This window comes from Bidens hawaiensis, unplaced genomic scaffold, assembly GCF_021521415.1.
Source record: "Bidens hawaiensis isolate Kalapana, Puna unplaced genomic scaffold, B.hawaiensis_p1.1 tig00062805_1, whole genome shotgun sequence".
Lineage (NCBI taxonomy): Eukaryota > Viridiplantae > Streptophyta > Magnoliopsida > Asterales > Asteraceae > Bidens > Bidens hawaiensis.
The window spans coordinates 33,015-47,500 of NW_027506525.1; positions in this window are offsets into that span (position 1 = coordinate 33,015).

The following is a 14,486-nucleotide window of genomic DNA, read 5'->3' on the forward strand; positions in this document are numbered from 1 at the left end:
TCCATCAATAAGTACCCATGATTCCAGACTTTTTTGAAATAAGAGAGAAATCCACGTAATAATATAAGACATTAATTTAATAAATGTCTTATTAAATAAAATAAGATTGACAATACTCATAAAATGATGTATTATGGATTAAATATTAAACCTAATTAGAATTGGAAAATATTAAATTAATATGATTTTATTTAATATTAAATTATTTACTAAGTAGATTAAACATACCAATAGTACCACTAATATATTTAATAATAAATAATTAAAATAATATTAAAAATTAATAATAATATTATTAGTTAATTATATAATTAATAGTTTATTAATATTAATATGTATATGCTAAATTAATAACATAGTTAAAATTGGTGTAACTAGCTACGTCTTAAAATAAATTTTAGTAATATAAAATTAATATGTCGGGTGTACCTGACGATATTTGTGTAATAGGATCACCTTTGGTAGAATTATTGCGCGGATGTGCTAATGTGGGACAATCCACTTTGACTCGTTTTTATAGTTTACATACTTTTGTATTGCCACTTCTTACTGCCGTATTTATGTTAATGCACTTCCCAATGATACGTAAACAAGGTATTTATCGGGAAGTAAGAAGTTTTAAACTTTCTATTAAATATCCGTTCTAACCAGTATTTGGGTGTTTTTGCTTGAGCTGTACGAGATGAAAGTCTCATATACAGTTCTTGGAGGGGGGATCGCACCTATCTCAATAAAGTATATGATTGGTTTGAAGAGCGTCTCGAGATTCAGGCGATTGCGGATGATATAACTAGTAATTATGTTCCTCCTCATGTAAACATATTTTATTGTCTAGGGGGGATTACGCTTACTTGTTTTTTAGTACAAGTGGCTACACTTTATGAATTATTTATTATTTTTTTATCTACTCCCCGATGGGGGTTCTTTTCACCCTTCCCTCACGGTACTACTTTGCTATCGGTCACCCAAGAGTATTAATGTACCTAAATATAAATAGCGAATAATTTGAATCACTATTGCATCCGAAACTAGCTATCTTATAACAGACAGCTAAAGCAAGCCTACTTAACTAATCTCATAAATTAAGTAAAGGCATGTTTGGATCGCAACTAAAAGAAAAAAACGACTACTAGACTAGACTAGTGGTTGAGTGCTCCTTGTTGTTCGGATCTTGACCGGGTCCGAGCTTCCCAAGCTCTATGCTGTTGGGGAACTCCGTAAGGGTCTTACCACCTTCTTTATTTACTATATTTGAGTCTTTGGAGTACCTTGGGATTATATTCCTCGCCGAGGATTTGTGCTTGTGGGCCGGGGTGAATATTGCAGACCAGCGGATCGGGTGGTCGACAATCGTTCGGACTTGGTAAAGGTTGTCACGGCACCTGTAGTAGGACAGAGGACTTATCGCGATTCTCGCGGAAAAATTTACGATGTCTCCGTGATAATAGTGACTTTATCCTAGCTAAGAATGGTAATCGATCCCCTTTCCCAATGGGAGAGGATGGAAAAGTTCGACCGATAGGGAGAGAAGGCGTTGGTGAGGCGACCAGAAGGCAGTTTAGTTTACTATTAAAAAGCGAGAGTAGCTGTCTTTAGGGTGCTAGTTCCCTTTCTAACAAGCTTACCAGAATAGCGGCCCTCGCTTCTAGTCCCCTTCGTACCAACTAATTTTAATAGTTATCAAAATGTTCCCCCCTTCTTCCTTACCATGACAAGTCTTTGTGAAAGAACTCCCATGAGAAGAAAACAAGAAGGCGTTAAGAGACCCTCCTGGCTCAACCCTAGATACTCTAAGATCCTTTATTAAACCTGCTCCAGGCGGTAATGAAGGACATTTTAATGTCTAACTGAATATTAAAATATGGTATCAAATCTTATTAAATGATAACTTATTTTTTAATATGTAGTATCTGATACTGCATATCAATTAGGAACTTAAATACTACAATCATATTAAAATATTAAAATTATTTTAATATTTCAAATAAGGCATATTTACCTAATTATATTAAGTAATTCTAAAATTACTCATGCTATGCGTAATTTATTATGCATTATATGATTAGTTTCATCTTATTAGTTTGTCAACTGAGCAAGAGCTAAAGTAGTTTCGAAAAAAACTGTTATAATCATTATCAAAGAGATAAAATTCATTATGTGAGGTATAACTATAAAAGAGGCATAAGTCGAGCGACAAGAAAAATTCCCGCAGCTACCATCGTAACAGCATGTATAAGGGCCGAAATAGGAGTCGGCCCTTCCATTGCATCAGGTAACCATACATGAAGGGGAAATTGTGCAGATTTAGCAATCGCACCGGCAAATAATAGAACAACGCACAAAGCAACAAACACAAAATTGACTTCATTATTAGAAATCAAGTTATTAAATATTTGGAATAAATCACGAAATTCGAAACTCCCCGTTATCCAATAAAAACCCAAAATACCTAATAATAAACCAAAATCACTAACACGATTAGTTACAAATGCTTTTTGACAAGCCTTTGCTGCAACAGGTCGTGTTAACCAAAATCCTATTAATAGATATGAACACATTCCAACCAATTCCCAAAAATTATAAATTTGTATCAAATTGGAACTAGTAACTAATCCCAACATGGAAGTACTAAAAAAAACTCATATAAGCAAAAAATCTCAAGTATCCGTGATCATAAGACATATAATTATCACTATAAATAAGAACCATAATTCCAACAATAGTGATTAATATTGACATAATAGAAGAAAGTGGATCAATCAAGTATCCGAATTCTTTAAATAATTTATTTAATAATATTTTATTAAATAAAATATTTAAAATATTAATTACTATGTCCATGATTGATTAATATTTTAATCAATATTTAAATAAAAATAATTTAATATTTAATTAATTTATAATATTAAATTAATTAAATAAACTCATAGATCGTTTATTAAATTAAATATAGAAAAATTTATAATATAGAAAAATTTATAATATCATTAATAAACTAATAACATATAAAATAATAATTATAATATTTTAAATATTATAAATTAATTTATAATTTATAATATTTATAAATTGGTGAATTACCTTAATTCGTATATGAGTTACATATTTCCTTATTTAATTATTCTTTAATATTAACGTTTAAACTTTAATATTTGAACTAACAATATAATATTTTAATTAATTTATTGTTATTATAAAAATAATTAATTAATATTCACGTTGCCTATAAAATAATTAAATTGAAATAATTCAAATATACTTTAAAATCGGTTTGTTTATAAATTAAGGCAAGTCAAAGAATATAAAATGTTTTAATGAGATTTAAATTACAATATTTATGTTAATGAAGTTATTTAAAACAATAAGGAAAGTCAAACAAAATAAATAGTATTAATGAGATAATTCATATAATATTTAATAAAATTAAAATCTAAGTATATTAAGTTATTAAAATCGTATTCATGTATATTAAATTCATCGGCTAGAGCCCCCGCGAAAGAAATTTGCGTGGCTCTGATACCAATTTCAGAGGTACCAGCGGAAAAATATGAACGATTTAAGATTATTAGTTCAAGTAAGTTATTATCCATGAAATTTAAGATTATATCTAAGTTTAAGAAACTTATGAATTTTATAAACCACATATTATAACAAATATTTAATAAGTATGCAAAATTTAAACACATAGGGATTATTTTTAAGTGTAATTTAAAATTATTAAGGCAAGTATTTATATCTCTGTTTCAAATTAATTATGAGAATTTTCCTTATAAGACCCAAGAGATTCAAATATTTAAAAGTATTTTAAAATTAAAAAGAACAAGGGTCCAACATGCTTCCGTACCTTTTTCCCGTTTTGACCAAGATATCGTCGGGTTACACCAGGAGTCTTTTTACTAGGTTATTCCAGACCAAACCTAAGTAGCCTTAGGTAACTCCTCTCTGGCTCCTTCAGCAATATTCAGCTCAACCAGGTTTCGTTTCTTACTTCCGGTGTATTGTAAAAAGGAACAGTTCGTAGTTGGAGATTTCCTCTTTTTAAAAGAGAAATACTTCTAAATAGGAAGAACACTCAAAGGTATTATAAGGAAAGTGAAAGTTTTTATTTCATGATGGGTATTTTACAATGAAGATGTGAAAGAAAGTACATAAGTAAATACAAACACTCTTATTTTTAATACATGAAAGCTTAAACACTCTTTTTTGAAATTTTGTTCCAGGCCCGATGATCTTCTTCTTCCTTCTTTTTCTTCTTATATAGGCCCCTTATCCCTTTAGATAGACTTCACCACTTTGTCATCTATATCTTGTTTCCATGTAATATTCTTTTTCTTGAAATTCTCCATTGTCAGATCATTGAATTTGGTGTTGAGATTCCTCATGGAAACTTGAACTTTGGCTTTTCTTTTCTCTTGCATCCATGTTCCCTATGGGAACTCTAACATTTGGATTTATATGATCCATGCATTCCAACTTTTGTATGTATCTCATGAGAGTTTATCCATTATTTATTAAATCATTAATTTATGAAATCTTATTTTTATAAGATTAATTAAAATCTTAATCTTCAGATGATGTTTGACTCTCTTTAGGAGAATCAATAATCATATTGTCCTTTTTCTTAGAACAAGCTGGACAAACATTGTGTTGATGTTTTCTGGTTAAGCACAGTTTATATTGAGCTTGAGGACTTGATGCTAGAACACCAGTATCCAAAAATCTGATTTTATCCTCTATATATTTTTTAGCTGCTGGAGGAGTTCTCCTTGCTGGAGCTATCATAACAGAGGAATGCATCTTACTTCCTCCATAAGTTCTAAATTCTCTTTTAAAAATATTTTCTAAAGTACAAAGAACTATCTTCATACCAAGTGCTCTTCTGTTATGAATATCATTTTCATTAAAACTTTGAAAAGTTTTTAATCTTTCTGTCTCTATATTGTAAGAAAGAAATGCATGAACCTTTTCTATTATAATCAGATGATATGCAGGGTAATTATTGTTTTTATAAAAATCAGGCCCTGCAGAAAATAGTTTTAACACCAAAACATCACTTGGAGTAATAGTAGAGTTATATAGATAACTGTCCCTTACTCCGTCCCTAACCCATTTTGGTAAAAAGGAAATTTCTGGGAAATTTGGTGATGTAAGATATATTGAATTTATTGATCCAAAATCATACCAGTATCTTATTTCTTCAAGGGAATTACCTTGTAAGTAATTAATTCTGGGGTAAACCCCAGTACAATCAACATATCTTATATCTGTATTTTTAAGGTTATATAAATCTCTCATTTTAAACCACTGTTGCTCAACAAGATCTTGTTGAGTTGGTATCCTTTGGAAAGTATTATCAAAATTTGAAGTCTGCCCAGAATGTGGTTTAAAATTAAAATGTTTTTCTTTAGGTTCATCTTGATCAGAAGCAAGATCTATTGTTTGAACTCCCTTTGAAGATGACGGGATATCTCTTTTTTCTATTTTCACCTCCTTATATATAGGAGATAAATCCACTCTTTCTTTTATTTGGTGCTTTACCAAAGATTTCAATATCATGCTATCATATTCATAAAAGACTATTTTTGAGTCTATAAGAAGACAATTTCTTGTGATCAAATCTTTTAGGTCTGAGACCTGTTCAGGGAGAGTGCTAAATTAACTTAGCATCTCTTTCATATCTTTCATTATTTCTTTTATAGACACCACCTGCCTATCCATGTCTTCAATATGCTTATCCATTTTTTGGGCTATCTCATGATCTTCCATCTCTGGTTAAAAAATCTGCTAATACATTTTTATCAGATTTAATTATTTCTATATCAAAATTATATTCGGATAGTAAAGTTTGCCATCTAATTAACCTTTTATACTCAGGTTTAGAGGGCAAATTGTTTTTTATAAAAGCTTGTACTTGTATATTATCAGTTCTTAGTAAAAATCTAACTGGTAATAGAAAATAATAAAGCTTTTGACAACTTTTTACAACTGCTAAAAAGCTCTTTTTCGTTAATATGATATCTTGTTTCAGTGTCACTAAAAGTGCCTGAACAGTATCTACAAATGCTTTCACAAACTTTTTTATTTTCGGGGTCATAGTCTATTTTTTTAAGTATCCCACTCCAATAATATTCTGAAGCATCTGTTTCTAATATCAAATCATCGTTTTCTTTAGGTAATTGTAATTTTGGTAAGTTCCTACAATATTCTTTTATATTTTTCACTTGGTCTTCTAAGCTTTTATCAAAACTAAATATCTTATCTTTCTTTAATAGGTTTTGAAAAGGCTTTCTTATATCTACGAGATTTTTAATAAAATCTGAAGCATAATTCAATATACCAAGAAAACTTTGTACTTGCTTTTTATCTATTAATTTATTAGGAAAGGATATAATTTTTTCAAGAATATGGCTCTGGAGTTCTATTCCTTTACCATCTATTTTCATTCCTAAAAAATCAATATTATCTTTTAGTAAGCTAGTTTTTCGTTCAGATAGGGCTAAACCATGTTTTATACATAAATCTATAAATACATCAAGATGTTTTAAATGATTATTGATATTATCAGATAATATTAAAATGTCATCAATATAAAAAAAAATAAAATCGTAATTTTTGAATATAGTATCCATTTTTCTTTGAAAAATCTGTGGTGCATTTTTTAATCCAAAAGGCATCACAAGTCATTCATACTGACCTTGAGGGGTGGAGAATGCAGTATAACTAATACTATCAGGATGCATTTTTATTTGCCAAAATCCACTTTTACAATCAAACTTAGAAAATATCTTTTTATTTCTAGTCCAGTTTATTAAACTTTCTTTATGAGGTAAGAAATATCCATCAAAAACAGTATTATCATTTAATTTTTTATAGTTTATTACCATTCTAGGTTTTCCCCTTATTATTTCTGCATGTTTTCTTACCAGGAATGCAGGAGAACTATGTGGGCTGTGGCTAGCTCTAATTAATCTCAAATCTAAAAGTTCTTTTAATTGGGTGCTAAATTCTTTTTGGTCTTCTGGATTATAACTCATGGCCTTTATTCTTATTTCCTTATCTTTATCTTTCATTTCTAATTTTGCTGTTGTATGATTTTTATTCCAAAATTGTAATGGATTATCTGTATAACATTGTTTAAGCTTATGCTTTATATTTTCAATATGGATATCTAAATTTCTTAGATTTACTTGATAGTCTAATGGTTTTTCTGGGTAACATTGTAAAATCGGGATTCCTTTTTCAAGTTTTGGGTTTGGTTTGTAGCCTATATCACCACGCTTGCTGACACGTTTTGTAAAATTAATTGGAAATTTTCTTCCGTATGCATTTTTTATTCTTTTAACAACTATTAAGTGGTGGCATGCTGTTTTTAATATTATTTGATATGCTATTATATCAAAAGTTATCTTATTAAATCTTTCTAAAAAATCACTTCCTAATAATACGTCTGATCCTGAATCATAAAAGTAGAATGAAGGACATTTAACTAGATATGATCCTAACAATATTATTGGATTTCTTATTCCTCTTCTTAAAGAGACTATATCCTTAGAAAAACTAATACCATTACAAGGTGTTAAATCCTCATGGTATTCTTCTGGAAAGCATTCTGGTTTACAAATACTTAATCCTGAACCACTATCTATGTAAGCTGCAAAATACTCGGCTTTATAATCTTTATAAGTGATTCCTATTGGAATATAAATACTTCTAGGGCTTGTCATTTTGGTATATATATTAGTTTATCATATCGTGTTATTTTTAACCCGTAGGAGGTTATCTGATATGGTTTAACATTTTCTAAAAATGTCAATCCTAACATAATTTCTAATGTGTCGTTTTCATCCTCATTACTTATTAGTAATCTTAATGGAATTTTTTCATCTCCAAATTTTATCATAATTTCCACAGCTTCATTAATCTCATGTAGTTCACCATTAAAATTAGTATACTGGTGACGTTCGTCTAATGGATATTTTTGTAAATTCTTACAAAGTTTGAAATTTATATAGTTTCCATTTGCACCTGTATCTATTAAAATATTTACATGAGAATATTTATTTCCATTAAAGTATTCTCCTTGTATTTTGTAATTTTTTATATTATCTTCTTTTGCTTTAATTATGTCATAGAATCTATTAGAATTTGTATCTCTTATTAAAGTGTAAGGCCCCGAACCCGGTAGCCCTACTTTAACGTCGGATTTACTCATAAACACAGTCATTCAAATCAGAGTTTATTAAAACTTTTCGCGGAATATAAAACATCAATCATTTGTTACAAAACATTAAATATTTTCTTTGATACCATAACACAAAACTTTATATTTAAAACATCTTTACTTCTTTCTTCAGATGCCAGCCGTTCAATCCATGCCATGCATCATCCTCTTGCTAGCTCTGTAATGGACTCACCTGCGTGCATACTAAAAGTCAGCTACGCTGAGTGAGTTCTAGTTAATCAGGCAACATACAATCTATTCTCATATATTACTTCCCGTATCCGAAGACACATATTACTACCTTAACCTTGTATAAATATGCATAGGAGGATCGTCACGTAATATCTATTAAAAGAACCATTACCATTACCCTACCATATATATACTTTCCATAGGAGGAACATTATACTATCCATAGAAGGAGCACTCTACTATCCATAAACGGAACACTATACCTTCCATAAAAGGAACACTATACCTTCCATAAAAGGAACACTATACTATCCATAAAAGGAACACTATACCTTCCATAAAAGGAACACTATACTTTATTATTTAATATCCATGTAAGGAGCTAGTCACTTCCCTTGACGATACGTGCAATATCCGAAGATCGTTCACGTACCATCAAGCAATCAATCGTATCGATCACATATACCATACACGGCATACACATAAAATTATATCCTTTCGTTCATACTTTCTTACTTTCTTTTGTATTATCTTACTTTCATATCTTACGTTATAAAGAGCATTACGCCCTACATTCCTCGAGTATTACTAGGGCTCGGAACCCTCTTCGTAACCATACAACCATACGTTATCATTTCTTTCTTCTATTATCTCTATCATGTTCATACACATAAACATACATAACATACTTACCTTATTCTTAGCGCTGCAACCTGACAGTACGTGCAATATCCGAAGATCGTTCACGTACCATCAAGCAATCATTCATATATTTCACATTATCCATATAAGGCATACACTTATCTCTTAGGATAAGTGTATTGACAAACATATTGAGTATGCACACAGCCCTGAAAACGTAACACATAAATGGGGCTAGAAACTCACCTGAATTCTGCTTCTTTTTCTGATAGCTGTAAATCCCTTCTCTATCTGAGCTCGGCTGACTGTACAAGTTACACGTATCAATACTCGTCTGATCTAATCTGGTGGCCTAGTAGTAGCTTACTTAACTTATCGCTTTTTAATTTATTTTCTAATCAAACTTGGGTTTAGGCGAAGTTAACCCTCGGGCGAACTTAGCTCTAGGCGAAGTTAACCTTAGGCGAACTTAGCTGTAGGCGAAGTTACCAGCTAGGCGAACTTAGCTTTACAGCGAAGTTGCCATCAGGCGAACTTGGCTTCAGGCGAAGTTATCATCAGGCGAACTTGGCCTCAGGCGAAGTTACCAGTTAGGCGAACTTAACTTTACAGCGAAGTTGCCATCAGGCGAACTTAGCTTGCAGGCGAAGTTCATCAGGCGAACTTAGCTTGCAGGCGAAGTTCATCGCGTTGAAGGTGAAGTTGCCCAGATGAAGGCGAAGTTATCCAGACAGCCGCTGTTTGGTTTCTTTTCAGCATTTTAAGCGATTTTAACACCCTTGCTATGGTTCAATATCACCCACTACGCTTCCCGACCATCTTCGGTCGCTTATACACTAAAAAGCTTGGATCTTTAAACCTTAAAGGCCAAGAATCATACCTTTTTGAGCTTGTTGGATCTCGTTAACCTGCTAGCACGCTAATCTCTTTCTCTCGGACCTGCCCGATTCTTCCCTTGGCTCGGCCCGGTTCCGGCGAAGTTAGTGTGTGGTGTGTGTGTGTGTGTTAGGGAGTTTGGTGAAAAATGAAAGATATTTTGGGTTTAGGGGATATTTATACCCCTGAAATCCCATGGACCTAAGGCCCATTCTCATTTAACCCATCTCTATTAATCCAAGTCCATAACCCACGTCCATTACCCGACACTAGCCCGACCCATACCAACTCCCATTCTTTTATTTATTTCCTGATAATCCGAGTAAACTTTCCCTCTATTATTAAGTAATATAATTAATATTATCTTGAAATTTCGGGATGTTACATAAAGGGTGACTAATTACACTTTTATTAGAAAATGATAATCTAGAAGAAACATTATTAGATAATAATAACGGTTTATCTTGTAAATCAAGACTTAATGGTCTTGAATCTATTTCTTCTATTTTAGGTAAGGTAGGCGTTTGTATCTGACACACATCATTAAATAAAAAAGGAAAATCTATTGTGTCTTTTATACTAAAACAATCGTAATGATGAGTATTCGATATTGCATAAGAAATAGCATATGTAATAGAATATGGCCTGTTTTGTTGTTTAAAGAAATCTTTTCTTTTAAAATCTTGTAATAAACTTAACGTTTTATCAAAATCCTTGTCTTGAATATGATAGGAAATTCTTGGATAAATATTAAATTTAAGTTTTCCATATTGTAAATTTCCGCTTAATATTCCAAGACACGCTTCTTCTCTATTTTAGATCCTATTGTCCATGATTGCTAATTCTATAGGAGTATCTATACCTTCTTTAAATGTGGATTTTATTATTATTTGGATGGCTCCAACGTGAACCCATCCTAAAGTATTTCTTATTTCTGGTCTTACCTTTTGTATTTTTTCTTGAATATCCTTTTTAGATAATAAAGGTATCATAACTTTATTGGATGTTATATTAATATCTAGAGCCCTTTCTTGAATGTTTAATCCATAATATAAATGATGATCTCTAGGTCTTATTCCTAATCTTTGTAAAGTATTCAATTTAAATCCTGAATAGTTTGATAACGAAAAATTTTCATGTTGTATTTGCTTAAGCTTTTTCTTATCTATTAAAATTTTTGTTTATATTCTCCTAATTGTTCATTTTGACAATCGATTATGTTATTATTTATTTTACTACTAGAGGCTGTATCCAATCTATTCATCTTCAAATGACGTATATTCTGTTTCAGTTAAAATAAATATACTTTCATTAGAGTCTATTTCTTGAAAATCATTTATTGGTATAAAATCTCCTTCTTCGATCATTTTATCCTCGTCTATTTCAAATATTTTAAGATTCTTTTTAAACTTTTTTGGACATTCATTTGCATAATGACCTTTTTCATGACAGAAATAACATTTACATTCCTTAGGACCTCGTTTTCTTTTATAAGTAGGCTTAAACGTCTTCTTATATCCCTTTCTCATATAGTATTTTGTTTTACGCTTTTTAAAATATCTTTTTCTAAAATGAGTTCTTTTCTTATATTTTCTTTTTATCTTTCCATAATAATATGAACTATCACATCCAATCATTAAAGGCATTTTTGGACTACTACAACATAAAGATATTTTTCTTTTTAATCCCTTGCTTAATTTAGCTAATATAGCATCTCCGCACCATTCACTTAATTTATCTCTAACATGAGTTATTCTTTTTCCTAACGTATCAGCTGTTCCTGGATTATATATTTTTATTAATCTTTGTCCCCAAGGGTCTGGTATTTTTGCAAAAAATAATGCTAAATAACTATTCATATCCGGTACTTGATTATATATATATGGTAATAATAATCTTGAAATACACAAATATATCTATCTATATATGTCACATAATTGTAATCTTATTAAGGCTGTTGAGTATTTTTCGATAGTTGCTGGGTCTTTTATAATATTTCCTTCTCCACAAAATTCTAACCTAAAGGCTTCCACTACTCTTGTTATTATGTTCGCTATTATTTCATCTTGTTCAAATATTGTTCTCTTTATATCTAAAGGTAAATTTTGCCAATATCTTAAAGCACTATTTATTAAAGTTCTTTCTAAGAATCCTTGAAGTGTTTCAATATCCATTCTATTAACAGAAACTGCTATTCTTAAAGCTGTTTCCCATTTATCTATTGCTTCTTCCGTATTTTTTATACAATCTACGTCTAAATATATTCCAAAGGGATTAATCGGTTCATTTTTCATATTCTGGTATGGTTTATAATTATCTTCATTTTTTATTGTTGATTTTACAGCAGCATATCCTTGTGCTGACCTACGGGTTTCATCTCTTATTGGAATTTTAGGATTTGTACTTGAGCTTGTTTGTTCAGTATCATTAATATTAAAGTTTTCCTCATTAGCCTTTATATTTATAAAATTATCATTTAATTCCATATCCCCTATCTTTGTATTAAATTTTCTATTTCAGGAGATACGTAAACTTCGCTTTCAGAGTCGTCTGAGCTCATTTCTAATTTCTTTTATATTCCTTAGGAATTTTCATATTTTGTAAAAGTTGAACTAAAGGTTCCTGAAATCTATTTGGGGTTATTTTGTTTTTTCTATTTGGGAACGCTGCTTCTAATAAATCTATAATCGTATCTAATTTAAAAATTATTTTATCTCCATAAAATATAATTGTTTTTTGTAATTCTATCATATCTCTATCTATTTTTAAAGAGTTTTCTGTTTCTTTTAGTTTATTAAACCTATTATTTTCATTACGGTGAAGGGTATTGCCAATCAGTATCATCATAATAGTATTCCGAATTAGTGAATTCATATCCACTAAAAATTAAAGTCTTCATCTGAAATATAATCTTTATCAAAATCATAATCTGAATTAAAAGTTTGACTAATTTCTTCTGTTTGCATTATAAAAGTATTATTTATAAAATTAAAATCTAAGTATATTAAGTTATTAAAATCGTATTCATGTATATTAAATTCATCGGCTAGAGCCCCCGCGAAAGAAATTTGCGTGGCTCTGATACCAATTTCAGAGGTACCAGCGGAAAAATATGAACGATTTAAGATTATTAGTTCAAGTAAGTTGCTATCCATGAAATTTAAGATTATATCTAAGTTTAAGAAACTTTATGAATTTTATAAACCACATATTATAACAAATATTTAATAAGTATGCAAAATTTAAACACATAGGGATTATTTTTAAGTGTAATTTAAAATTATTAAGGCAAGTATTTTATAATATGTGGTTTATAAAATTCATAAGTTTCTTAAACTTAGATATAATCTTAAATTTCATGGATAATAACTTACTATGAATACGATTTTAATAACTTAATATACTTAGATTTTAATTTTATAAATAATACTTTTATAATGCAAACAGAAGAAATTAGTCAAACTTTTAATTCAGATTATGATTTTGATAAAGATTATATTTCAGATGAAGACTTTAATTTTAGTGGATATGAATTCACTAATTCCGGAATACTATTATGATGATACTGATTGGCAATACCCTTCACCGTAATGGAAAATAATAGTTTTAATAAACTAAAAGAAACAGAAAACTCTTTAAAAATAGATAAAGATATGATAGAATTACAAAAAACAATTATATTTTATGGAGATAAAATAATTTTTAAATTAGATACGATTATAGATTTATTAGAAGCAGCGTTCCCAAATAGAAAAAACAAAATAACCCCAAATAGATTTCAGGAACCTTTAGTTCAACTTTTACAAAATATGAAAATTCCTAAAGAATAAAAAAGAAATTAGAAATTAGTTTGTCAACTGAGCAAGAGCTAAAGTAGTTTCGAAAAAAACTGTTATAATCTTTATCAAGAGATAAAATTCATTATGTGATGTATAACTATAAAAGAGGCATAAGTCGAGCGACAAGAAAAATTCCCGCAGCTACCATCGTAACAGCATGTATAAGGGCCGAAATAGGAGTCGGCCCTTCCATTGCATCAGGTAACCATACATGAAGGGGAAATTGTGCAGATTTAGCAATCGAACCGGCAAATAATAGAACAGCGCACAAAGGCAACAAACACAAAATTGACTTCATTATTAGAAATCAAGTTATTAAATATTTGGAATAAATCACGAAATTCGAAACTCCCCGTTATCCAATAAAAACCCAAAATACCTAATAATAAACCAAAATCACTAACACGATTAGTTACAAATGCTTTTTGACAAGCCTTTGCTGCAACAGGTCGTGTTAACCAAAATCCTATTAATAGATACGAACACATTCCAACCAATTCCCAAAAATTATAAATTTGTATCAAATTGGAACTAGTAACTAATCCCAACATGGAAGTACTAAAAAAACTCATATAAGCAAAAAATCTCAAGTATCCGTGATCATAAGACATATAATTATCACTATAAATAAGAACCATAATTCCAACAATAGTGATTAATATTGACATAATAGAAGAAAGTGGATCAATCAAGTATCCGAATTCTTTAAATAATTT